Consider the following 26,844-nt stretch of genomic DNA (forward strand, 5'->3'; position numbering starts at 1 on the left):
ATAGTATTTCTCTATTTTTAATCTTCCAGGTACTGGTACATTTAATAAATATTTGCTAAATCTACAGCCACTTCATATGAAATTCAACTCTACAGTTGCACTGCTCCTGCCTCCTTGCTATTAAGTTCTTACCTCGCTTGCAGACAGAAAGACTGCAAAACCTTCCCTTCTTAACCACAAGCACAAGAAGGAGGCGTACACACACACACACACACACACACATTCACACACATACAGAGAGAGAACTTCTCAGCAAAAGCAGCAGTTCGCTTCCTCTTGCACACAGATACTCATGAAAATAAGAATGGTCTCACACTGGATAGCAGGCTGGAGAGATGAGTAGGTTTCTAATCTATTTTTCATACATTACTGATAGGTTTATGTTTAGTTATTGCGCTTATTCTGTTTTTAATATATTTCAAAGAGGAGAGATGTGGAACCTTTTGCATAGCGAAACAGGTGTGAATCCAGTTACAAACCACATTTATCCTCTAGCTGTGCGATGAAAGCTGATTTCGTTGGGGTGGGGTTTTGGCATAGAACTTTCCTGCCCTTTGGGGTAAGGCTGTTAAAAACTCCTCTGCCAATCCACTTTCCTGATAGATCTGAAGAATTGGCTAGCAGGAGGGCTGCAAAACAATGAAAAAGGCCCCATTTAGCTTTAGAGGAGCCTATTTTGTGTAATGAAGTCACATCTACAGCTGTGGTTGTTGATTATTCTACAAGATGAGTAGAAAAAGGGCTGTGGTGGAAGAGATATCATTGACAGTCCTTATCAGAAAGTTGCACACCCGAAAGAAAGACAGGACAACTTTATGAACCTCTTCATCTCCTTTCAACCTCTTGATAAATTACAGGACGATTGCAGATTAAGCCTGGAGGTTTTTCCCCCCACAAAATAAGCTGTAACAAGGTAATTAATTTTTTATTAAGATGTATAGTTAGAGACCAAACACAAACTTGGAGGAGGTATGTAATGGATTTGATTAGTACTGATGGAAGCAGTCCATCTGCAAAGATCAAAAACCAAATGGTTCAGCCATTTAGAGGTTCTTTCCATTTGGAAGACACAAGGGATCATTGTGCACAGGACCTCCAATGCATTCAGAAAACATTCACACCCCCTTTGACAATTTTGTTATGCTGCAGCCTGATTTTACAGTTGTTGAAATTCATTTTTTCCCTCATTAATCTACATTGAGTACCCTTTAATGACAAAGGAAAAACAGAGTTTTAGAAATGTCTGTAAATTTATGTTTAAAACACTCTGAAATATCACACTGGCATAAGTAAGTATTCAGACCCTTCACCCAGTTGTTGAAGCACCTTTGGCAGCAATTACAGTCTACAGTCCTTTGGGGTATGACATGACAAGCTTTGCACACCTGGATTGAGAGATTTTCTGCCATTCTTCCTTGCAAATCCTCTCAAGCTCAGTCAGGTTGGATAGCAACCGTTGGCGGACAGCCATTTTCAAATCCCTCCAGATAGGGTTCAAGTCAGGGCTCTGTCTGGTCCACTCTAGGATAGTCACAGAGTTGTCCCTAAGCCACTCCTGTGTTGTCTTGGCTGTGTGCTTAGGATTCTTGTCATGCTGGAAAGTGAACCTTCAGTCCAGTCTGAAGTCCTGAGAGCCACGGAACAGATTTTCATTGAGGATATTCCTGTACTTTGCTCCATTTGGCTTTCCCTCAGTCCTGACCAGTCTCCCAGTCCCTGCTTCTGCAAAAAAAGAAAAAAACCCACAGCATGACATTACCATCACTATACTTCACTGTTGGGATGGTATTAGGCATGTGGTGAGCAGTGCTTAGTTTCCTCCAGATGTAACATTTAAAATTGAGGCCAAACAGTTCAATCTTGTTTTCATCAGACCAGAGAATCTTGTTCCTCACAGTCTCAGAGTCCTTCAGGGTTTTTTTTTTTTTTGCAAGCTCCAAGTGGGCCTTCATGTGTTTTGTACTGAGAAGAGGCTTTCGTCTAGCCCAGGGGTGCCAAATTGGATTTCAAGGACTGGATCATCATTGTAGTTCTTCTCCATGGGCTGGCAGGGATGGGGGTGGGAGGCGGGGAGAGACAGGATGGGCATCTCCTGCAGTATCCTGCAGGTCAAAATGAGGAGCGGGAGGTGCCTCATTTTCAGCCTCCATGGCCTCCTGCATCACTTTCTCAGCTGAAAATGGGCCCAAATGAAGCCCTGTGAGGGTCTTCCTCATGGCTGTTTTTGGCCTCCCTGGCCTCCAGCAATACTCTCCTGGCCATAAACAGGCTGCACCAAAGCCCCACAATGATTGTCCTTCTGGAAATCTGTCCCGTCTCCACACATAATCTTTGGAGCTCAGATTGACCATCAGGTTTTTGGTCACCTCTCTTATTCAGGCCCTTCTCCCCCACTTCCTCAGTTTGACCAGGTGTCCAGCTCTTAGAAGAGTCCTTATTGTGGCAAACTTCTTCCCGTTGAGAATTATGAAAGCCACTTTCCCCTTCAGTGCAGCAGAAATAATTCTATCTCAGCTCTGCAGGCAGTTCCTTTGACCTTCAAGGCTTTTGCTCTGCTATATTCATTGTCAGCTGTGAGGCCTTCTATAGAGAAGTATGTGCCTTTCCAAATCATGCCCAATCAATTTAATTTACCACAGGTGGACTCCAATCAAGGTTTAGAAATATGTCAGCAATAATCAAGGCACCAGAGTTAAATTTTACTGATTTTTACAAAGGGTCTGAATACTTATGCCAATGTGATATTTCAGTTTTTTCTTTTTAATAAATTTCCAGACATTTCTAAAATTCTGTTTTCTGTCATTATGTGGCATTGAGTGTAGATTAGTGAGAAAAAATAATTTTCAAAAACTGCAGCATAACAGAATTAACAAACGAAGGGGTCTGAATATTTTTTGAATGCACTATACATATGTACAGATAATAATTCTCATTTGTTGGAAAGAAAACAAGTGCTTCATTTAGAAACCATTCAGTTACAATGGTGATGAAAGAGTAACTTTACAATCAATCTCACTTTTATGATCTTTGCAAATTTATAAACCAAAGGAAATCTGAAGTAAGAAAATAAGTACCATTGCTGCCTTACTTTGCAATTATTTGCTTAATGACCAGGTTGCCTGTCCTAATTGTGACTGTTAAATGAGGATTTACTGTATAATAATTCCTCTGTGTTAAAATCTTTCTTCTGTTGGTGGTTGGTTGGTTTTGGAAGAAGGTATAATATATTCTGACACTAATAAAGTAGGTATGCAGAATATTGCAGGAACCAAAAGAAAAATCATGGCTTTTTAAAGATGCTCCATTTATTATGAGATTAACTTGAAGACCCAATAGCCAAGTTGTTTATGAAACATCTTTCTCCGTTACATATCAAGGATATTGTATGCTACTTTTTTCTTTTTTGTTGCCTTATTTTTTTAGGGCTTAGTTTTTACTGGATTTCACTGAGAGTTTTAATATAGTTCAGAGATGTTTTATTTTGTTTATGTAAGGGCTTTTAATAGAAGGGTCATTAATAATTCTCTTGTGGAATTTGTGTGTGAACATGCATAGTTTAAAATGAGGTGTTATCGTGATAGGGTATTTTCAACAGGCAATATTTACATTTTCCTCTTGTGTGGACATACATTTCACGAGGGAAAAGTGATAACATTTTAGATCCTGGCTTGATCTTCCACAAATGAAAGAACATCTTTGATCTCAATTAAGTCTCTAGTGACAGAATATGAGAAGATTTTTTTTTTTTTGCTAATTATATACCCGGTTCCCCTCTACCACTAGACCACTTAATCTTTTGGCACAAATTCTTAGGAGACAAATAGTGCTAAAGGGGTAAGATGGGATTAGCCAACATTTCCTTAGCCTTTCAAACCCAGAAGTATCCTATTTCACAGATCTGTCCTACATAATTTGTGAATTTGTGCCTGTGTAATTTAAACAGGTCAATAAATAGATTTTAAAATCTGTTGCTTAAAATAGTTGTTTTCCTTTCAGTAAGTGACAGAATTGTCAAATTGTTTTTCTGGATAAAATGATCCACATTGGCCCACAAGCACTTGAATTTGAGATCATGTCATTTGAAATAAATATGTATTTCCTAAAGAAGAGTCCTGGATTTATTTTTTGAAACCATTGGTGTATTAATTAATGCACTAATCTTTATTGTTTTTACTATTGTAGTACTGTCTACGTGATCTAATTTTCCCACTGCCAGAACAATCTGCTATAGAATAAATACATAGAAAGTTATGATGTACATCAGGATGCTGAGTCACAGAGTACTAAAAAAAAGTTCTGTTATGCAATAGTAACAGAAACCAAGTGTGACTCTATATTTTCTACAAATCTGTAGCTGTCAGCCCTGTTCTAGTTGGCTTTCTAGAAAAGAAAGACGCTTGACTCCATCAGAAGGTTACAAGACTCTTTTACTAGAGACAACTGGATGCAGCAAAAACAAGGCCAGGTCTAAAGAAAACCCACACAAACTGTTACCTTATTTCAAACCCTTAGCCCTCTCTTTGACCAGTTCACCAGAGTCCATCAGGGTGGTAGCTGAATGTTATAAGAACAGGATACTTTGAGAAGTAGTAACATTCCATTCCCAGGTCCTGGGCACCCAAAAGTCCTTGAAATGGACAGATGAAACTGGTTCATACTTCCGCTTCCTATTCATGCTGGTCTTTCCCTTTTTTCCCCCCTTTTTTCAAACAGCATTTTTAGCCACAAACACACCCAATTCCCCTCCCGCTCAAGATTGTGGCACACTGCAGTACAAGTGATGTGGAAGGCAGCCTGACAGTAGCTGTGTTAATTCCTTCCGTATTTGGTTAACACTTTCCTAATCTCTTTATGGCTCTGGCTCTGGCATGACTTTAAATTAGGAAATACTACTTTCTTGTTAAGAAATAAACATTGTGTCCTCCTGAACAAGGATTTATTTTAATATTGTTATTGCATTATTTTTCATTCTGCTATTATAATTTAAAACATTACTATCTCTTTATATTTGCATAGTTCAGTGCTATCAATGCCAGTTTATAAACTAATATTAAAAATTCAGACCTGAAATAGCAAAGAAAATGGTGATATAATGGCAATCAAAATTTCCCTATCTCACCTCCCCTAGGGGAGAAAAACCCTAAACAAGTGTTTAAAGTATCATAAAATTGCAAGCATGCGTCCCCAAACTGATATTAATGAGAAAATGATTGAGATAGGATCTCACAAATAAAGTTATGACTAGAAGCCATCACAGATTTGTTAAAAACAGATCATGCCAAACCAATCTTATTTCATTCTTTGACAAAGTGACTAAATTAGTAGGTCAGCGAAATGCTGTGGACATAGTATATTTAGATTACAGTAAGGCATTCAACAAAATAGACCACAACCAACATTTTGATAAGCTATAAATATGTGTGATAGACAGCATTACAACTAGATGATTTGTAATTGGCTGACAAATCATACTCAACAAGTAGTCCTTAATGGTGCTACATCTCCATGGAAGGAAGGAAACAGTGAGATACCACAAAATTCCATCTCAGGATGATGACTTAAATATGAGCCAGCAGTATGCAGCAGCAGCCAAAAAAAGTTAATACAATTCTTATTTATAAACAGTCATAGAATCGAAATCACATGAAGTATTAGTACCGCTTTATAAAACCTTAGTAAGACCACACCTGGAATACTGCATCCGGTTTTGGTCACCACATTACAAAAAAGATGTTGAGACTTTGGGAAAAGTGCATAAAAGAGCAACTAAGTTGATTAAAGGCGTGGAACTGGGTATGGCTAGTCTAGAAAAAAAGGAGTAGCAGTGATGATGACATTAATGTTCCATATTTGAGGAACTGCCACAAAGAAGGAGTCAACATATGTTCCAAAGCACCTAAGGGCAGGACAAGAAGCAATAGAAGGAAACTAATCAAGGACCTTGGAGTACTCATCTCAAAGTGCTAGAGCCCACTGTAACTGCATAGCCAAAAAGGCATTAAGAGTTGTTAATCTAATCCTACATAGCTTCTTCTCTGGTAATATCACACTACTAACTAGAGCATACAAAACATTTGCTAGACCTGTACTTGAATACAGCTCATCAGTCTGGAACCCATATCATGTATCTGATATTAACACAATTGAAAAAGTTCAGAAATATTTCACAAGAAGAGTTCTCCACTCCTCTACTCATTGCAGAATACCTTATGCCACCAGACTTGAAACTCTAGACCTAGAAAACCTAGAACTACGTCGCCTCTGGTCCGATCTAATTATAGTATATAAAATCATACATTGCAATGTCCTACCTGCAAATGAATACTTCAGCTTCAATCATAGCAATACAAGAGCACACAATAGATACAAACTCAAGGTAAACCGCACCAAACTTGACTGCAGGAAATACGACTTCAGCAACAGAGTGGTCAATGTTTGGAATACTCTACCTGACTCTGTGGTTTCTTCCCCAAACCTCAAAAACTTTAACCTTAGACTGTCTACTATTGACCTCACCCCATTCCTAAGAGGCCTGTAGGGGGTGTGCATAAGCGCACCAATCGTGCCTACCGTCCCTGTCCTATTGTTTTCTATTTCTCTTATAAGTATCTATCTCATGTATTCAAAACTATATTTATTCTTATACCTGTATCTTGTAAGCCATTGACAAATTAAATAAATACTAAATACTAAACCTGGAATTAAGGAGAAACTTCCAAGAGAATAATTAAATCAATGAAACAGCTTCCCCACAGAAGTTATAGGTGCTTCATCACTGGAGATTTCTAAGAGGAGATTGGACAGTCACTTGTTTGAAATGGTATAGAATTTCCTGCTTGAGGAGGGGATTGGAATATAAGACCTCTAAGGTCCTTTCCAGCTTTATTCTAAATGGAAACATTCCAAGATATTCAAGGATTTTCTGCTTAATATCAGTTTCCAGCATCTGAGATTGTTGAAATGTCCAAGAAGGCCTCTAAAACATTAACTCATTTACTTTGCAGCCCTGTATGGGATAAAAAGTCTCCTTCAAGTTTTTATGCTATAACCCATTCACATTTTCAAAATTTCATCACAAATTTTTTGAACTGCACCAAAAAACAAATTGGCACTAGTGTAATGATTTGGTGAAAGAGTTCTTTGCTACATTTGTAGCTTCCATATATTTTTCAAAGACAGCTTCGTGGAAAGTGTATTACCCTAGCCCAGGCTTGATGTAAGTAGAATTTACAAATTTGTGCTTTCCAGAAATGAATATTGTTAATGCAACAGCACTGTAGATAATGCCAAAGGTACTTGAGTTTATTTATTTAATGATATTTATAAGGCACTGCTGGCTACAGCTAAGATTACATGTTGGCTTCAGGAAAATCCCTGAACTAGTTGCCTGGATTTTTAAGAAACTACTCATTCTGTGTTGGTTAGCTTTACATTTATGATCATCTTTAACTCTATTCAGGCAGTATCTCCACAGGTAGGACTGAAATATCACTATATGAGCAGCATCTTACCTCCCTATATAATACTGGTGATGTATCTTCATGAAAACAATGCAATTATCTCTGGGAAATAAATTTGCATATATATATTATGATTTCAACATTAGGTTAATTTTTCAACAATTTTTATCTCATATGCAGCCCCCCTCCGAGCTCTGTTTTCACTGGCAGAAGGCCATGCCCACCTCCATCCCAGTCACGCCCACCTGGGCCTCCAATGTCAAACACGACCCTGATGTGGCTCTCAATGAAATTGAGTTTGACACCTCTGGTCTAGACCCTAAAACTTGAGTCTAAAACCATCTCTTTCCTCTGTTTAAAAAAAAAGGATTCACAAAACTTCTTTAGCATTTTGTCAAAGAATGGCATATTAGAAACTAGTTCAATATTTTAAAAAGACTTCACATGTGCACTTAAATATACACACCAACTTTTCTTAATTTTACCTGTTAAGTAGGATTAAAGAAAGTTGGTGTGCATATTTGGGTGCACATATTCAGTCTCTTTAAAATTTCTGGGAACTACATTTTCTGCAGGAAGATTTGTATCATTCTTGCTAGTCAGTCAGCTAGCCAGGATATATAAAGGTCACGTACAGATTTAGTTCACAAATGCCTACATCCCCAAATTTATTTGATTGGACAAGCAGAGAACATATATAAATAAATAATTGTTTAATTTTAAAGATTTTTTAAAGTGGTTTTAGAAGTACTTTCCATAGAATAAAAGACAAATAAAAAGGAAGGAAAGGAAAAAAATGCAAGAAATGAAAAAAGAGTAGAAAAAAGCCAAGGTTAAGTAAATGACTTCTGACCTTCTTTTCAACAGATGGTTACAGTCTTATAATAACTCCTCCCTTTAGATATTATACAAGTCCCTTCAGCTGCTCATTTAACTCATATCTTTCTAATTCTTTAAATCCATAAATGATCATGTCATTTCTTTCTTTTTTCAGCAAAAAAAATCTATACAAGGTTTCTAGTCAAATCAGTTGTCGTTGTTTTGAAAGTAGTGCAAGGTTCATTATGAAGAAAACTGCAGTTGCAGATGAGATCCTCTCCTTGGCTTTACTGGACAAAGTTTACTACTTTGTTTAGAGAAGTTAAATATTGAGTACCACTAATGAGAAAAGTGCATTGTTCCTATTCAATGCACTGAAAAAAAAATCCTTCCAGACTCCAGCCTTTTATTCTGCATCTGCAAAGATGGGAACTCTCCATTTCCCATGAAGGAAATCTGCCCTGCATGTGCACAAGGATAATTCACATGTTCTTTGTTGGAAACCAGTTCTAGAATTGAACTCAGATTAAGCCCAGAAGGTATTTATTAGCATATATTACCACCGCATTTCCTATAAAATACAGTGCCAGTCCCATTTTAAAGGCAAATGGGATGGGCTCATTACCTTGAGGCTGTCTCTGCACTTCAAACAGATTAACTCCTGTTCACTTCAGAAGTCTTAGGAAAGGGAGCTGATTTTGGGGGGCGGGGGTTGCCTGTGATTTCTGGCATCATCTTCAGAAGAGAGGGAGAGAAAACTATGAGGGCATATAGAAATACAAAATAACTTAGGCAGGCAGCAGTTCTTAAAGAAATCTTCTTTACCTTTAACGGTACATACACATGAACGAAACAAGATACTGAAAAACTATAAGCAACTTATATCTATAATTAAACATTAACAAATCCAGATCAATCTGCCTGACATCAATATCTGGAAAAATCCTGGAAAAGATGATCAATCAATGCACAGAAACAATTAAGATGATTACTAGAAATCAGCATGGGTTTGTCAAAAATAGATCATTCCAGACAAAACTTGCTGCTTTCATTGGCAAAGTAATTAAATTAGTGGACATAGTTTATTTAGGTTTCAGTAAGGCATTTGACAAAGTGGACCACAGCCTACTGGGTTTTTTTCCAAAAAATTTTTTATTTTTAACAACAAACATAAACATACATAAACAATAAAACAACAAAACCTTTTTTCAATTATACAGTATGTCGGTTGGTATACATTTCTTGTGCACAATATCTATAGTCTTTTCCTCTTAGATTTACATTCATATTGCATTAATCAACTTTCCATGTCATATTATATTATTGCATCATCATTAGACTTTCAAATCCACATTTAGAGCAAATCTCAGTTCTTGCTAATTTTAATTCATCTTATAATTTATTCCAAAACAATCAATTGTAAAATATCATTGCTATTATACTTCAATTTCTTACTTTTCTATCTAACCATTGGTAAAATAAATCCCGTATCTTATAATACTCTTTTTCTTCTTGCTCTCTAATTGCTAATGTTAATCTACTCATTTTTGTACATTCCATTATTTTCTTAATCACCTCCTCCTCTATCGGAATTTTATCATTTTTCCAATTTTGAGCAAATACAATTCTAGCTGCAGTTAAAACATTAATAACCAAGTATGTCAATTCTCTATTATAACCTTCAGGTAAAATTCTCAATAAAAATGTCTCTGGTTTTAAAACTATATGCTGTTTTGTCATTTTTTCCAGCCACGTGTATATTTTATACCAATATCTTTTAGCTTCCACACATGTCCATCACATATGGTAATATGATCCAGGTATCTGATGACATTTCCAACACTTCACTGATTTATCCTTGAACATCTTTGCTAGTCTTGTTGGAGGTAAATGCCACCTGTAAAACATCTTATACAAATTCTCTTTATACGCTGTTGACATTGTTAGTTTCTAGGTTCTAGTCCATAATTTCTGCCATTTTTCTAGATCTATTCCATAGCCAAAAAATTTCCCCCAAGCAATCATTGTTTCTTTAACTTGTTCTTCTAATTTCACTCCTAATAACTAACCATATAATTTTTTAATCATCCTCTCCTCAGTACCTGTTACAATTTTATCTAATTCAGTAAGTTCTTTGTAAAACCCTTCTGCCTTACTATCTTTATCATATCTAGAATGTGCTCATATGAACACCAATTCATCGTTATCCCTTGTTCATCTAATTCTTGTTTTGTTTTGAGTTCACCCCTTTCATTTAAAATTTCACTATATCTAACTATGTGTTCCATTTTGAAAACAATAGGATACGCAAATGCCTCTATTGTTGATAGCCAGACTGGTATTTTCATATAATGTTGTTTCCTTATGTTCTCCCGTGATGACAATAAAGCATCTCGAATATAATTGTCTCCTAAAATACCCATGTAATCTGCTTTCCTTATACCGTAAAAATGCATGCCACCCCAATTGTAAGTCATGACCTTCCAATGTTAAAAATCTAGTATTTCTCAAAATGATTCATTCTTTCATCCACATCAATGATAGTATAATTCCCAATTGGGTAGTTTAAAACCTCCTTTCATTCTAGCATCCTGTAACAATTTTACTTTAATTCTTGCCTTTTTTCCCTGCCATATATATTTCAACATTATTTTGTTTAAGTCCTCAAAGTAATCTTTCCCTAATTCAATTGGAATCATCTGAAACAAGTATAATATCCTTGGTAGTATATTCATTTTGATTGTAGATATTTTCCCTATTAGAGATAATTGTAAATTTTTCCATTTTTCCAAGTCTGTCGCAATTTGTTGTTTTAGTTTATATCTTCCTTTAGTGTTCCACATCTTGCTATCAGCTGTATTCCCAAATATTTCACTTTATTTGTGATCTGGATGTTCAATCTATCTGTCAGTTCTTTCCTTTGTTTTTCCGTCATATTCTTGACTAACATCTTAGTTTTATCTTTATTTATTTTTAATCCTGCCACCTGTCCATATTCTTCAATATTTTCTATCAGTTTAGACACTGTTTCCAATGGTTAGCCTACTTCTTTGTAAGTTAGAAAAATGTGGGATAGACAGCATCACCACCAGATGGGTTCAGAACTGGCTGACCAACTCAACATGTAATTCCCAATGGAACTACATCTACGTGGAAGAATGTGCACCTTCTTTCTGTCATCTGCCTTCTTAGGGCCTAGTGCTCTTCAACATCTTCACAAGTGTTCTAGATAAGGGGACAGAAGTGGAATTCATCAAATTTACAGATGACATCAGGTGGAGTAATAGCTAAAATTTTAGAAGATAGACTTAAGATTCAGAAGGATCTTGATAAACATGAACACCATTTAACAAAATTAAGTTCTGAGCAAATTAAGGTTTTAGACCTAGGCAAGAAAAACCAAATGCACAGCTATAGATAAGGGAAGGTGGTACCTAGCTCAATAGCAGTAACTGTGAGAAGGATCTGGGTATCCTAGTGGACTGTCACATAAGTATGAGCCAGCAATTTGATGCAGCTATCAAAAAAAAAAAAAAGCCAGTGCAGTCCTAGGCTGCATCAACAGAGGCATACTTTCAAGGTCACATGAGATAGTTGGAATTCTGCATCCAGTTCTGGATGGAAGTAACAGATGGAAGATCATTCTAATCCCTAAGATTAGAATATCCATGAATTTGATGGAGCTTTTTCTATCTGATCCATCCCTTGACTCTTCGTATACGCAAGGAATTCAAGTGGAGTTCTTAGAAGAAGGAATATTGTTTAGGGAATGGGTGTTTGACCTTTTGGCTTGCCTGGGCCATATTGAGTAAAGAATTGTCTTGGATCACATATAAAATATATATTAACATTAATGTATATAAAATCACTATCTCTCCAGGCTGCATGTGGCCCACAAGCCACAGGTAGAACAAGCCTAATGTAAGGAGTATCTTTTTTCCAACTAAGTTATTTTTAATTGTCTATTTAACCACATATTTTCAGGTCTAAAGGAGGACCTGTACTAGCAACCCACAAGTAGCACAGAGAATATAGAATAATAGAGTTGGAGGGGACTTTAGAGGTCTTTTAGTCCAACCCTTGGCCCATGGCAAGAGATCCTATACCATTCCAGACTAGAATGTGTCTTGTACCTTGTACCTACAATTTTTATGACTGGTTCTTGCAAACCTCAAAATGTTGACCACATATATCCTGATGCCAAGAAACACATATCTGTGGAGTCTTCATGCATAGTCCACAATTTATCTCCCAGAGTTTCTTTAAGTTATATGAGGTTGCAACCCATGCAGAAGTTTGAAAGCCTTCAAATCCAATAAAAATATACACTCCACCCCCACTCCTCATATATATGTCTAACTTGTTCCAAATGCAGCTCCAGTCTGAGTCTGAATCTACAATTATTCTTTGCTAAAAGGTATAGAAAAAATAGCATATAATTATAGATCTGCAGAAGCTTATTGGTAGGTCTTCATTGGCTGTGGAATTCTGTACTAAGCAAAGGATTTCAAGATGTATTTTAGGGCATACCTTATGATCAGAATCCTGGGAATTAGATGGATATCCCAAAAGATGTCCAATAGTTTTCTATTGTCTTTGGATATAATTTTACAGCAAAATTATTTCTATGTGAATTTTCAGCATAGTTTTAAAATATTCAAAATATTAATTGAATATTCATTCAAAAGTTTCTATGGTTAGTTAAGAATTTGATTTAAAATCAGTTTGAAATCATTTAAACATGTTTATTCCTACAACATATTAGTTTCAATGGAAGAAACCTATTCACAATTATTCAAAACTTAAAACTCTGCACTGTTTTATGTGCCATTGTAATAATCTGAGAATATATTCCTATTCAATGCCTTTTACAAAGCATATTTCTACACATATTGTGCACACTATTTTTTTTCTTAAAATTATATATGGGAAAATAAAGTACAAATAAGCTGGACGAGGTTCTGTGATTGACACAGAGAGAAATTTAAACTTCACCTTTGTAAAAAATAAGATATTGCAGCACTTTAAAACCAAAAACATTTATTAAGGCATCTGCTTTTGTGGCCTGGAATCTATTTCATCAAGTGCATTAAGCTTTATGCTGATTTCTGCCATCCTAAGAGTTTGGAATAAATATAAAACAAGACTCTCTACGAAGTTGCCTCTTTGGCTGTCACCCCAGGCAACTTTCTTTGAAAAAGAAATGATGGTAAAGCCAAACTGGTAGTTGACCTATGATAAAATTTTATCTTTCAACTCTAGTGACCCAATATTAAAGCTGAGGGAAGAAATTGAATCAGAAGGTTATGTTTGCCATTGGTTCACTTATCAACAACTGAAAGAAGTATTTAAACTGGATAAAAAATGCTATGGATCTGACTGTTAAAAATTGGAAATTTTATCATGTGGAAATGAACATATTATCGCTAAGATCTATAAAATGTATTGAAATTGAATTTGGAAAATGAACATGTAAAAATGTATGATTCAGTGGGCAACAAATTTTGGATATAATGTGATGCTTGAACAACGGGAAAATATATGGACAAAGGGTTTAAAATTTACATTAAATTATAATCTAAAAGAAAATTTCTATAAGATGATGCGTCATTGGTATTTAACACCAGATAAGTTGTCTAAGATGTATAAAAATATGTCAAATGAATCTTGGAAGAGTAAAAGTAAAGAAGGAACTTTTTATCATCTATGGTGGACATGTGATAAAGCAAAAAAAAATTGGACTATGATTCATATTTTAATACAGACCATTTTGAAAATGGAGATAAAGATGAAACCAGAACTTTTCCTTTTGAGCCTAGTGGAAAAAGTCCTGGAGAAAAAAAAATGGAATTTTGTTACTGTATAGGTTGACAACAGCACAAAAATGCACAAAATGGATGCACAAAAATGGAAGGACACTTTGTTTCCTACCATGGACAAATAGTTGCAGAAGTTGATGGGAGTTGACTAAAATGGCAAAATTGACTATTTTGATTAACAAAAAGAATATAAGTACATTTGTTTCCACATGGAAATCACTTCTGAACTTTGTGCTTGAAGTGGAAAAGAATGAAGCTTTGATCTTGGGTTTTACCGATTAGATTGATAGATCTTTATAGAAATGGCTTGCTCATATTATTATGAAAAAACAAAAAGTTGTGATTCCCTGTTAATGCCTTATTTTACTGCAACAGAAAGAGTCAGAAGTCAATGTTTCTTTTTCTTTTCCTTATCCTTCCTCATTTCTATTCCCTCTCTTCCTCCTCACCATTTTCCTATTTACTTTTATATTTTATATCTTATTTTATTTTACAACTCAATGAAAATGGTAAATGGTAAAAAAAAAAAAAAGCTTTATGCTGATTTAAGAGTCATGATGGCACAGTGGTTAGAATGCAGTACTGCATGCTAAATTTGCTGGCTGCCAGCTGCCTACAATTTAGCAGTTCAAATCCCACCAGACTCAAGGTTGACTCAGTCTTCCATCCTTCCAAGGTGGGTAAAATGAGGACCAAGATTGTAGGGGGCAATATACTAACTCCGAAAACCACTTAAAGAGGGCTGTAAAGCACTGTGAAGCAGTATATAAGTCTAGATGCTATTGCTATTTATAATCATATATTGTATCTTTTAGGGAGTGTGGGGTTATTAACTCAGAAATGAACTACAAAAATTACTCAGTGAGTTGTATATAATAAACAAGTCACAGAACTGTTACTGATGATAACTGAGGCATGATTTACAAGCAACAGTTTTTATCTTCTTCATCTTTGTATTTTGCCTTAATGCAAAGGCAGATTACATATAACATTTTCATTTCCGGTGTTATTCCTCCCAACAACCACCTCTGAGGTAAACTTGGCTGAAAAAAGTTACTAATTGAAAGTCACCTGTGAACTTTCTTAACTGAATACAGCCTTGAATCTGGGTCTTCCTGGTAATAACAATCAATCAATAATCTGGATAAATGCTTCATATTGCATCTGGTTCTGAAGTTCCTTTATTTAAAAACAAAAAGTCAACCTCCCCATTAAATCTGCATATTAATTAATGAATAAACTATATTTTTCAGGAAGTCTTTCTAAATTCATGATTTATGAACAAATGCTATGTCCATATGGGGTGTCAAACTCGCATCTTCATGGTGGTGTCATGTGACATATCAGGACTTTTATCCCCTTTGCTAAACTGGGCTGGGGTGGGGCTAGTACGTGACACATTTGGCCTGTGGGCTATGAGTTTGACACCCTGTACTAGAGATATATTGACCAACAAATTATACATACCTTATCTAGACTATTTTCATTAACTGGTTTCATCCATCTATCCTTTTTTTTTTTACATTCTGTTAGATACTCATTATATCTGGATTAACATGCCCAATAGTTACTTCTTGGTAAATGTTACTGGATCTTCATTAAGAATTAGCTACTAATATTTTCCTGGAAAGACTCTTGTGGATTATTTCTACTGAAAGTATTAATTCCATCAAATATGTGCTCAAATTATTTATGTGCCATCATTATGATTTTCTACATAACGATCTATCTTTAATATGTTTTTCCAGGTCTCCTAATGATGATCCCATCACAATAACTAAATCTAATCACCTTGCTGCCAGTCTTTTCCAGGGAGCTGGCTTTTTGCATAATGTACCCATAATAGGATAATTTAACTCTGGTCATATGTGCCTTGAATGAGGAATATAGGTTGATTTGTTCAATGATCCATTGTTTTTTCTTCTTCTTCGCTGTCTACAGTATTCTCAGGAGTTTTCTCCAACACCAACTAACTAAACAAATGCATTCAACACAGATTAATAAAATTGTAGCCCAACTTAGTTCAAATAAAATGGAAAAGCTTTGTCAACTGTCACGTCAAATAGCTTGGAAAATTTTTTGTAAAGTACTTTACAGTCATCACACTTAGTATGCAGCAGAATAATTTAGGAGGAATTTCTGTTCTGTAAGCTCAACAATTACATTGAGAAAGACCTTAGCAAGTAGATAATTAGGACGATATGTATTTTCTTCTGAAATCATTAAACTCCTGGAGCAGCACTTTATACTGGCTTTGGAAATTCAATACATTCCAGTACAGCTGTTCTACTAAAGTCAGGTTATATTTCTAAAACTGCCTTTGGCTAATAGTTTACCTACAGTGTTCTGGCCAGCTATAATTTCTAAATTCTGTTTAAAGGCAATGCCCTGCACTGCGGTATCCCAGCTGACAAGTAATGCAGCAATGGATTTTCTAGAAACACTCAAGTTTGTGAACTACACATAATTCTTGCCTGTTAGGGCAGGGGTGGAATTCAAATTTCTTAACAACCGGTTTTGTGGGCGTGATTTAATTTGTGGGTGTGGCTTGGTGGTCATGTGACTGGGTGGGTGTGGCTTGCTGGCCACGACAGGCTAGGCGTGGCTTGATGGTCATGTGACTGTATGGGCGTTACCAACTCGGTCACTCACATCAAGTGGTGCCTCACCTGGCCCCTCTCCTCCCAGCCATTCCTTGTTACACCCAGCCTCAATTTTCTCTATAGTTCTGGAAAAATGTTGTTCCCCTTTTTTTCACTTCATTATCTACATGCTATAGATGTACTTTCATGGACCACTTAAAGGAGGAAATGGCTCACATGCTTTGCTCAAGAGTGTAATAGGCAACAGGCTTTTAAGGGGCTGCCAGAAAGAAGGGGGGGTGTATTTTCCAAAGCACCAGAAGGCAAACAAGAAGCAATGGTTGGAAACCGAACAAAGAGAAAAGCAAACTAAGACTAAGGAGAAACTTTCTGACAGTGAGAACAATTAACCAGTAGAACTGCTTGCCACCAGAAGTCCTGGGTATTCCAACACTAGAGGTTTTTAAGAAAAGACTGGGCAGCTATTTCTCTGAAATGGTATAGGGTTCACCCCAAGGTCCCTTCTAAGTGTTATTCTAATACTGTTCCCAGGACCTCTACTCAGAGTTTGGCATCCTAAGTTTTCCTGCCTGAGCAGGAGGTTGGACTAGAAGACCCCCAAAGTCCCTTTCAAGTCTGTTAAACACACATGCATTTTATGCTCTGGACTATAGACATTGAATGCATGTATTGTAAACCCTGAAAAATACCTGGACAAAAGAAAGACAGTAAAATTACCCTAGGTGTGGGGACTGTGTAAATATTAATATATGATAAATAATGGAACAATTAAAAACAATAGCACAGAGTTTTCTCTCTTTCTCTCTCCCTTCTTTCCTATTTTTCTTACTTTCTATTTCTTTTTCTTTCTTTCTTTCTCTCCCTTCCTTCCTTTCTTGCTCTTTCTCTCCCTTCCTTTCTTTCTTGCTCTTTCTCTTTCTTTCTCTCCCTCTTTATTGCTTTTTTTCTCTCCCTTCCTTTCTCTTTCTCTTTCTTTCTCTCCCTTCCTCTCTTTCCTGCTTTCTTTCTGTCTTTCTCTCTTTCTTTCTTGCTCTTTCTTTCTCTCTTTCTGTCCCTTCCTCTTTCTTTCTTGCTCTTTCTTTTCTTTTTCTCCTTTCCTCTTTATTTATTTCTTCCTTTCTCTCAATTCCTTTTTCTTTTCTTTTTTCTTTTCTTTTCTTTTCTTTTCTTTTCTTTTCTTTTCTTTTCTTTTTCTTTTCTTTTCTTTTCTTTTCTTCTCTTCTCTTCTCTTCTCTTCTCTTCTCTTCTCTCTCTCTCTCTCTCTCTCTCTCTCTCTCTCTCTCTCTCACACACACACACACACACACACACACACACACACATATATACACACCTGGTCTGGGACAAACTGAACAGCGAGTCAGCAGTGGGCGGTGGGGAAAGGAAGAAAGGACCTCCACATGCGGCAGCTGCAGTAGCTGCAGCGGCACTTTGAGCACCACCCCAGCCATCCCAGAACACCTCCGTGGGTGCCAGAAGTGGCGGACCTATCTCTGGCTACCTCCCATAAGCATCGGCGGTGGCCTCCCATAAGCGGAGGCCTCCTGTAAGCAGCAGAGGTGCTTTCAGCACCCTCCCTCAGCCCCCCACAAAACAACTCCATGGGTGGCAGATGTGGCAGACCTGGTTCTGGCTGCCCCCCATAAGCAGCACCATCACCATAGCGTCTCCGCCTGCTTCCTTTTGTTTTGCCCCCTGGGAGAGCAGAGGCAGCAGAGGCACTGCAGCAGCGGCCCTGCTTACGGGAGGCAGATGGATCCGCCACCCTATTTGTTGGAGTACTGCCGCCGCAGCTTGCTGCACCACAGCCACCACGTGGTAGGGAGAGCTGGGAGAGCACCACATGGCGGCTTAGCCAGCCAGCCGAGCCTGGGGATGGGGGGTAGGTAGGTAGGCCCCAGCCAGCACTGTCAGCAGGATGGGGCCACGCCAGTGGGGAAGCCAGCCAGCCAAGACCAGGGATGGGGGGGCAGGTAGGTAGGTGGGGTAAGGCCACGGGAGCCCCGGAGATTGCTGGACGAGGCTCAGGGAGCCCCGGAGGTGGCTGGGCGAGGCTGGGGGGGATCCAGAGATGGCTGGTCAAGGCTCAGGTAGGCCCGGGGACAGTGGGGAAGGGCTAGCGTGACTTGCAGGCTTAGCTGTGAGCAAGCAGATCAGGGCTGCTCAGTTGGGGTTAAGATTAGCCTAACTCAGCTGGAAGGAACAGTGGAGAGGCTCGTGTCAGCTCTGGGCTGCTTTTCTCACTGCTCTTGCTGGAAGAGCCTCTTCCACCAGAGCAAAAAGTTTGCAAGTCCCCCTCCCTTTGGGAAACATGCCTGCAGCCTGCTTTTGCCTGCCTGCCAGGCCAGCCATTGCTACTTGCCTTTCACTGAGGGAAAAGCTTGCAAGTCTCCCTCCCTTCAGGAAATGGCTCCTGGGTAGCAGAGAAGCAGCCCAGTTGAATCCTGTTTCTCTCTGCTGCCCCTCTAGACCTTTTTGGTTTTTAGAGTCTCCAATAGAAGAGAATATCTGTAGCTCCAGGTGGAACTGTGGATTTTTTTGTATTTTCTGGGCGTTGTTTGCTTTTAGAGTCTTTAATATTTTTTTAATGAATAGCTAGCATCTGCAAACGAAAGAAACAACCTCAGGAACAATCTGTATTTTCACAAATGCCTGTAGGCTCAACATACATTGTCAAAGCATTCTTAGAAAATAAATGTGAGTGGCTGCAGCCCAATTTTCTTTGGAAGTACACCAATGTGCAAAAAGGAAGGTAAGTAGTGGAGAGAATCCAAGAGATAAAAAAAAAATTGGTAAAGATAATAATTCTTACCAGTTGGTCTTCTCACAAACAGGTTTATAGCAAATATTTTGTGTGCGTGCATAAACGAATAATCTACATGCATCCACTGGCCCAAAAAGAATAATGCTCTAAGTTGTATAAAGGAATCTCTTGAAATTAATGTCTAGAGTTAACTAACTAAAGAGTAATAGGAATCATGAAAAAAAATCTCCCTGAATCTTATACCAAGCAGGTTGTCAATATGTTGTAACTACTGATAACATCAAAGCTGCTGAAAAGTCTAGCATAACCAATAGGGGCACATATTATTATTTATTATTCGTGTTAGATTGACTGCCAAGATCAGTAGTTGTTTGTTAAATCTAATGTGGATGCATTAATCATGACATCCAAGCTGAAACAACTGTGGACAAGTTAGTCACAAATCTTCTTCATTGTCATGTGATTGAAGCTACTTAACACTGAAAAATGTAATAGTAAAAACTTGTTTCATTGAATTTCCTCCTGCTATATGATCATAGATGGAGGTAGCTGTTTCTGTCACAAAGCTTCAAAACGAGCAATGAAGTTTTTTAAAGGAAGTATAATTTGATTGAGGAAAAGATTCAAAATCAATAAGTAAGCATCTTATAAAAGGTTCTTTGTTCAAGTTAAACATTTCTTTTGTAAGCTATTCAGAGACTCCTAAAATGCATTTTAAAAGCTTGACTTTTACAAGGGAGTTAAATAAATGTCCACGTGTTACAAAGGAACTGCTGATTTTCCATTACCCATCTTACAATTTGGCCACTCTGACTGGCAAGGGACATGGTACAAAGTTCTTCCTTCTCAGGACCCTTGTCTGTTTGAGTTGCAGATTTACCCTTTAAGTTATCCAGATAACTAGCTTTGTTGGAAAATTATAATAGCACTAGAAAAAGAAGAAGCAACAAATCATGTCTGAACTCTGATCTCATTGACAAGGGGTGGAAATATCTTTTCCCCGTGAAATATGCTAGGAAAGGTCAAACTTTAGAGCTGTAACTAGAATGAGTTGTGTAGAGAGGGAGGACAATTATGATCATGGTAAGCAGAGGTGCTGAAACAGTGGGCCATAGTTTCTGCTACTTTATACAAGGTATATTCACAAATAATGTGGAGAATGGGCTATTTATCTAGACCAGTGTTTCTCAACCTTGACAATTTTAAGATGTGTGGACTTTAGTTCCCAGTATTCCTGAATACACTTGCTGGAAAATTCTGGGAACTGAAGTCCACACATCTTAAAGTTGGCAAAGTTGAGAAAAATTAATCAAGACTGGAAATGTGAAACAAAGTTAACGTGGGACAGAGTTTTAAAATCAGGTAAAAATATTTTAGTGTGCACAAGGAACTGTGAATTTGAATGTTAGATTATCAAATACACATAAACTAATCTAGACATCACTTATGAAAATGATTGCAATATCTGATGAGAATGATGTCAGCAAGGGTAGGAAGCTGAATCAAATGGAGGAAGCTATGATGAAAAATGAATCAACTGACCTACAGCTGACATTAGGTGAAAGTGAGCAATGTACAGTAAAAATTCGCTTTTTAAAACCGTGTGGAAAAATAGTAACTATTTTGACTCAACAATCTTTAACAATTTTTTTTCAAAGTCATTTAAGGAATTGATTGAACGGAGTGAAAACTGAGAGATACTTCCCAATACATAATAAAGTGTTGGCTTAATATATTGATAAGACCTAAGTTCTTATTTAAAGTAATTTTTTTATATTTCAGGTTGGAATTCTGTAACATTTCCAACTTTGCAGCTTTGTGGGAAATTTACTAAAGAATTTGGAATAAAGAAGCTACATGTAATAGGCTGCAATTCCTCCCACCCTGAAAAATAACAGGTAGGTGATTGTATGATATGCTTACGAATTCTAGTCCACCATATCATGGATCATGGATTTACATGCTATGTCTTGTTTTTCCAATGCCAATCTTTACATGGCTTAGTGTTTTCTTTTCTTGATCAAAAAAATTTGTTATACATTTTAGTTAGGGAACGTGAAAGGGAGTACGTATAGTAGTTAATGGCAATTCATTCCATTTCATTGCCCATTAGCCTGCAACAGTAAGCATTATAATGTAATAGAACTACCAGTCATAAAATTTATTCCTGCTACCAGATAAAAGTATATTTGTTTTGGACTATCTACTGAAGCAAGTCCAGGATGTTTTCGAAAGCCCAACACTAACACAAAAATTTTGAACCACACCAGATTTGTTTTTAGAAAGTGAAAGCAGCCATTTTTAATGCTGCCTGATTCAAGAAAGGTTTCACCTGTTCTCAAAATCCACCCAGTTGTTATTACTTCAGATAAAATTTTCTATGGCTGAAATCAGAACTGAGAGCAAATAAAAACAGACAAGGTTTTGATTTATTATCAGATAACTTGCTGACACACTATTAAAAGTCACTGTGATTTATTCTGGATTTAATCAGTCAAAGCTTGTTTTCAGTACAAAGATTTAGGAAACAGGCTTACATGGTTGTAACTTTCCTGCAGCTTTGAGTGCTGGGCATGTATTTTATTTTATTTTTAGTCATTGTTCTCTATGTTTCAGGGCCCATTACCAAAGTGCTATGAACTATGTCTCTTCTCTTAGCAGGAATATTTGATGAATTAGAACAGAGCAGGCCATTCAGCTCCATTCCTCCCTAATTCTTCCTTCCCCTTATCATGGAAGGGAAATAATTTGACCTTAGGGGACTGAAAATAAATCCCAGCCACAGTTGCTATTTTGAGTAAATACAGTTCGATGAATTAAACAAACCAACGGGAGTTTTCATGATAAAGTCTCCTGTTGTTGTCCCTCATGCCAAAAGACTCACTCACCAGATCAGACACTCTTAGGTATTAGCTCAAACTACTTGTCTGCTTGCTGGGAGCCAGTAATAACCATAGATCACAAGTGAAGCTGGCCAACACCTGGCACTGGGTGCTTTGGGAAATAAACAGCACCTGCCCCACAGCCCACCGATGCCCTTAAGCCTCGAATTACAAGTGAACTGGGCACTTTGTGTACATTTGAATATATACCTGCGTCATTCCTTCCCACAGAGTTTGATTCAAGTAAGTTAACGTAACATTGGATAACAGAGGTTGATATAATTTGGTTTGTTTGCCTCTGTCTCAGGAAGCTCAATGACTGACTGGCTACTGCTGCTAAGGATTAACTGCAAACCAGGATGTGAAACCATAATTAGAAATGGATTTGGAAATCATGGCTTGGATAAATCTTGGTAAGTCCAGGATTAAGTGAAACTTGTTCTAAGAAAATCACGACTAAATAAATCAATGAAAATAAAATCCTTTCCTTGCTTTCACTATCACTCTGCTACATTGTGGAAAGTAGTTTGGGTAATTTATCCACCCTTTTAAGGAATGGAAGTTTGGGGAAGGTAAACTTCATCATTGTACACAGAGCTGCCTTGTTCTATCTACGCTTACTTTTTCCCTCTAGCCAGAAAAAGGAGAAAATTCTACAGACAGGAGGAGGTTAAGAATAATTGTTCCTGCTTTCTACTGCAAGAAAAGGGGAGGGCATGGGAAGGGGCCTCCATAGTTTTGTTATATTTCAACTTTATGAATTAAATTACTTCTATGAAGTAAATCCAAAGAGATGCAAATTAAATTCCTACTCAGTAATAAATATTATTTGGTGATCCACGCCAGCTTCTTGGCCTTATTAGCCTTGTACTCGTAGTTAAAACCGGAGTAAGAAGAATATATAATATCTGAAGAATCTAAGGAAAATACCTAAATGAAATGAATGAATTGGGCATTTCTCAAATGAGTGGCAAAGGATTTGCCTCATAAGTTTCAAATATTGATAGCAAGTTTACCTGGAAGTTTATTCCAAGTTCTTGTTCTTCTACCAGATATTGGTAGCTGGGCATTGCTTTCCTTCAGATTTTTCCCCACCTCTTTATTTTTTCATACTTTCTGTGAAGTCTGACTCTGGAAAGAATTCTAATGTTATCTTAACTGGAGTCAATTTATTCCAGTAAAACATAATTTTAAACAGGATTTGAATAAACTACAGTAGCTGGCTTTACATATTATGCTAATCTATAAATCTTAGTTTATAAGCCAAAATAGTTACATTCACACACTTTCCTATGCAAACCAACTAGATTATAGTTCAGTGGAACATGTGAACTCATGACTAATACAACAAATAAATATCTTATAGTCTGCAACTAAGGAAGCCTTAATAAGAGTTGGCAAGCATATAACATAGCAGAAAGGCTCTTATTTGTATTATTGAAAAGAAGCAAAGATGATCATATTCTCTAAGAATATCATTAAGATAAACTTGTTCTCCACTTCTTCACCTTTGAAATCTAAAAAAAATAAAAGATAACCCATTAAATCTCATGAAAAACAGCAGCATGATTAATTTGTATTAACAGTCCAACAACCCCCACATTTATATTAGCAGTTCACTCCATGGACAATTAGTAGTGGTGACAATAAGAAAAAAAATTAATTCAAAGGACAAAGTTTACCGTCCAAGCAGAAAAAGACTTCCCCCAATGGTTAGCTTTTAGCATTTTTGTTCTTATTTTGCTTCATAAAGAATCTCCTGGTCTGCTGTTTCACTGAATGTTTTTGGTCTGCTCTTTCTCACATTTTTTCCTATGCTATCCAGCCATAATTATATTTGTGTTCTCACAGGTTAACCTGTTTCACTTTTTTGTGTATGCTCTTCTTCTCCTGCCAAATCTCCAAAGCATCCCTCCGCCTTTGCAAAGCTTGGCCTGTTCCCAGAAAAAAGTAGGCCGTTACATGATCATTTCTTCTTCCACTCATAATTTCATCAAGGTCAGGTGCGGTCACATAGTTAAACGTAAAATGAAGGCTGAGCATACAGCAACGACAAAAGTGACTCTTCACACAGTTGAGGGTTCTCTGAATAACTGTGCTTACTTTTAAAGTAAATCATAGGTTCAGGGGGGTGGGGGGACAGGGGAGAGAATTTGTTCCCAGTCCAGGCTGATGACAACTCTCATTTACACCAATGGTATAGTTCTTATTACTACAAATAACAGGGCTGATTTAATATCTCCTTGCCTCTAAACTAGTCTGAAGCATTTTTTTTAAGTTGTCAATACTCTTGTTTTTTTTTTTTTACAAAATGTTCAGTTTTCAGTCTTCTTAAGTTAATCAAGGAAATAAATGTCAGAATGCAGTGTGTCCCAAAGAGAGAGAACAGTTCTGCAGATAAGCAGATAAGGCTAGGGGTGGAGGAGGAAAATACACCTGCAAGGACAAGGTGATCCTTCTACAAAAAATAATAATTGTGAGCTGCAGCCAGTATACTACAAAAATAACCTGAATGTAAAAATAAGAATCACTAAAACAGTCAGGCATAACTAAGCAAATACTAATTATAAATGATAATATATCCATCTTAATACATTTACTGAACAGTATTCATTGAGCATCATACTACTAAAAATGCCCATATTTTCAAATGCTTGAAAAGATGAATAAGACAAAGCATTTATTTGGAAAATATATGATCAGTTACAGTAATCTCAGGGAGAAGGGAGGGTTTATGCTTTGGTTTCTGCCTTCAGTTCTCTCTCATTTTTGCATTAAGCTACAGCACAAATGCCTTGAGCAAGCTGAACCAGGTACCACTAGGATTGGTTAAAAAGAAATCATTGTGGAAATTGAGAAAAAAGTCCTTTATAATCCAATTGGTCTGATGCCACATAGGCAATTTATGGAATTAGTTCAGCTAAATGTAATGTAGGATATATTGCTAGAGTTGACTTTTCATCATTAAGAGGTTCAATGGGGACTACGTTTAAAATAGGGTATTTCCATGGCATCGTAGGCCAGGAAGAATACAACAGTCTCTCTTTATTCACTTTTTGCATCCTCCATCCCCATTCATATATGTCAGGATAAAGCTTCTGGGATAGTTTTTGATGCAGGAAAAGTAAGCCACAAAGAGTTACATACAATAAACACATTATTGTCAAGGTGCCTACAAGTTTCAAGAGTTAAAGAATCTATTATGGCATTAAGAGTTGTAAACCTAATCCCGCATAGCTTTTTCTCCAGTAATATCACTCTACTAACTAGAGCATACAAACATTTGCTAGACCAATACTTCAATACAGCTCATCAGTCTGGAACCCACATTACATATCTGATATTAATACAATTGAGAAAGTTCAGAAATATTTCACAAGAGTTCTCCACATCTCTACTAATTGCAGAATACCTTATGCCACCAGACTTGAAATTTTAGACCTAGACAACTTAGAACTATGCTACCTTCGGTTTGAACCAAGTATAGTACATAAAATTATATATTGCAATGTCCTTCCTGTCAATGAATACTTCAGTTTCAACCACAACAATACAGGAGCACACAATAGATACAAACTCAAGGTTAACCGCACCAAACTTGATTGCAGGAAATACGACTTCAGCAACAGAGTGGTCAATGTCTGGAATACTCTACCTGGCTCTGTGGTTTCTTCCCCAAACCCCAAAAACTTTAACCTCAGACTATTTACTGTTGACCTCACTTCTTTCCTAAGAGGTCTGTAGGGGGCGTGCATAAGTGCACCAGTGTGCCTACCATCCCTGTCCTATTGTTATATTTTTCTTATTCGTAACCATTTCATGTATTCATAAGCATGTTTATACTTATACCTGTTATCTAATAATCGCTTGAAAAAATAAAATGATAAAAATAAATAAATATTATCTCAGTTCTAGTATACATAAGATTTCTACCTAAAGACATTATTCCAAAATTTCATTAAAACAAAAAACTTTTGATACAATCTTGAGCAAACTGTTACAATTCAGCTTCAGCTTTCATTTGTTGAAGAATAGTATCTGACTCACATTCATAGATTAAAAATAACAGTGTGTATCACTAAACTGCCCCCCAAAAAGGAGTGAAACTTGTTGGTAGTCATTTCTAAAAAACAGCTTTGACTTGGGTGGGAAGATTTGGGGAGCTCCGTCCCATCACTCTGTATGACAACAGGGGTTGCAGGTACATTTGCATATATATTTTAGGGTTGAAATCAGTGACAATGAAAATAGATTGGAACACTCCAATTCTGTTTTTAAAAGCAAACATTTTGAGTCATTCAAGTTCATGTCGTCTCATCAAAAAGTCAAGACATGTCAAAGAATATAGAAATCTGCTCTGCCCACGAACTTTTACCTTATCAACTCCCATAAAACTTTGAAAATATGAAGGCAATGACGGTCACAATGCAGTTGGGCTCCACTGACGCACTTGGGATTTTAAGACCCTTTTTCATTGAAAGGCGTTCTACCCAAAGC

General features: G+C 36.9%; 1 long non-coding RNA gene across 1 annotated transcript; it reads left to right on the forward strand.

The window, feature by feature from the left end:
• The first annotated feature begins 235 nt into the window (after positions 1-235).
• On the forward strand, positions 236-22,814 carry LOC148124125 (uncharacterized). The gene is made up of 3 exons (XR_015740188.1): positions 236-339; positions 21,248-21,363; positions 22,655-22,814. It is a non-coding gene; the product is annotated as an uncharacterized LOC148124125 (long non-coding RNA).
• The last annotated feature ends 4,030 nt before the right edge of the window (positions 22,815-26,844 follow it).

Source organism: Pseudonaja textilis, chromosome Z (assembly GCF_049901715.1).
Source record: "Pseudonaja textilis isolate UNSWEBS1 chromosome Z, rPseTex1.2, whole genome shotgun sequence".
Lineage (NCBI taxonomy): Eukaryota > Metazoa > Chordata > Lepidosauria > Squamata > Elapidae > Pseudonaja > Pseudonaja textilis.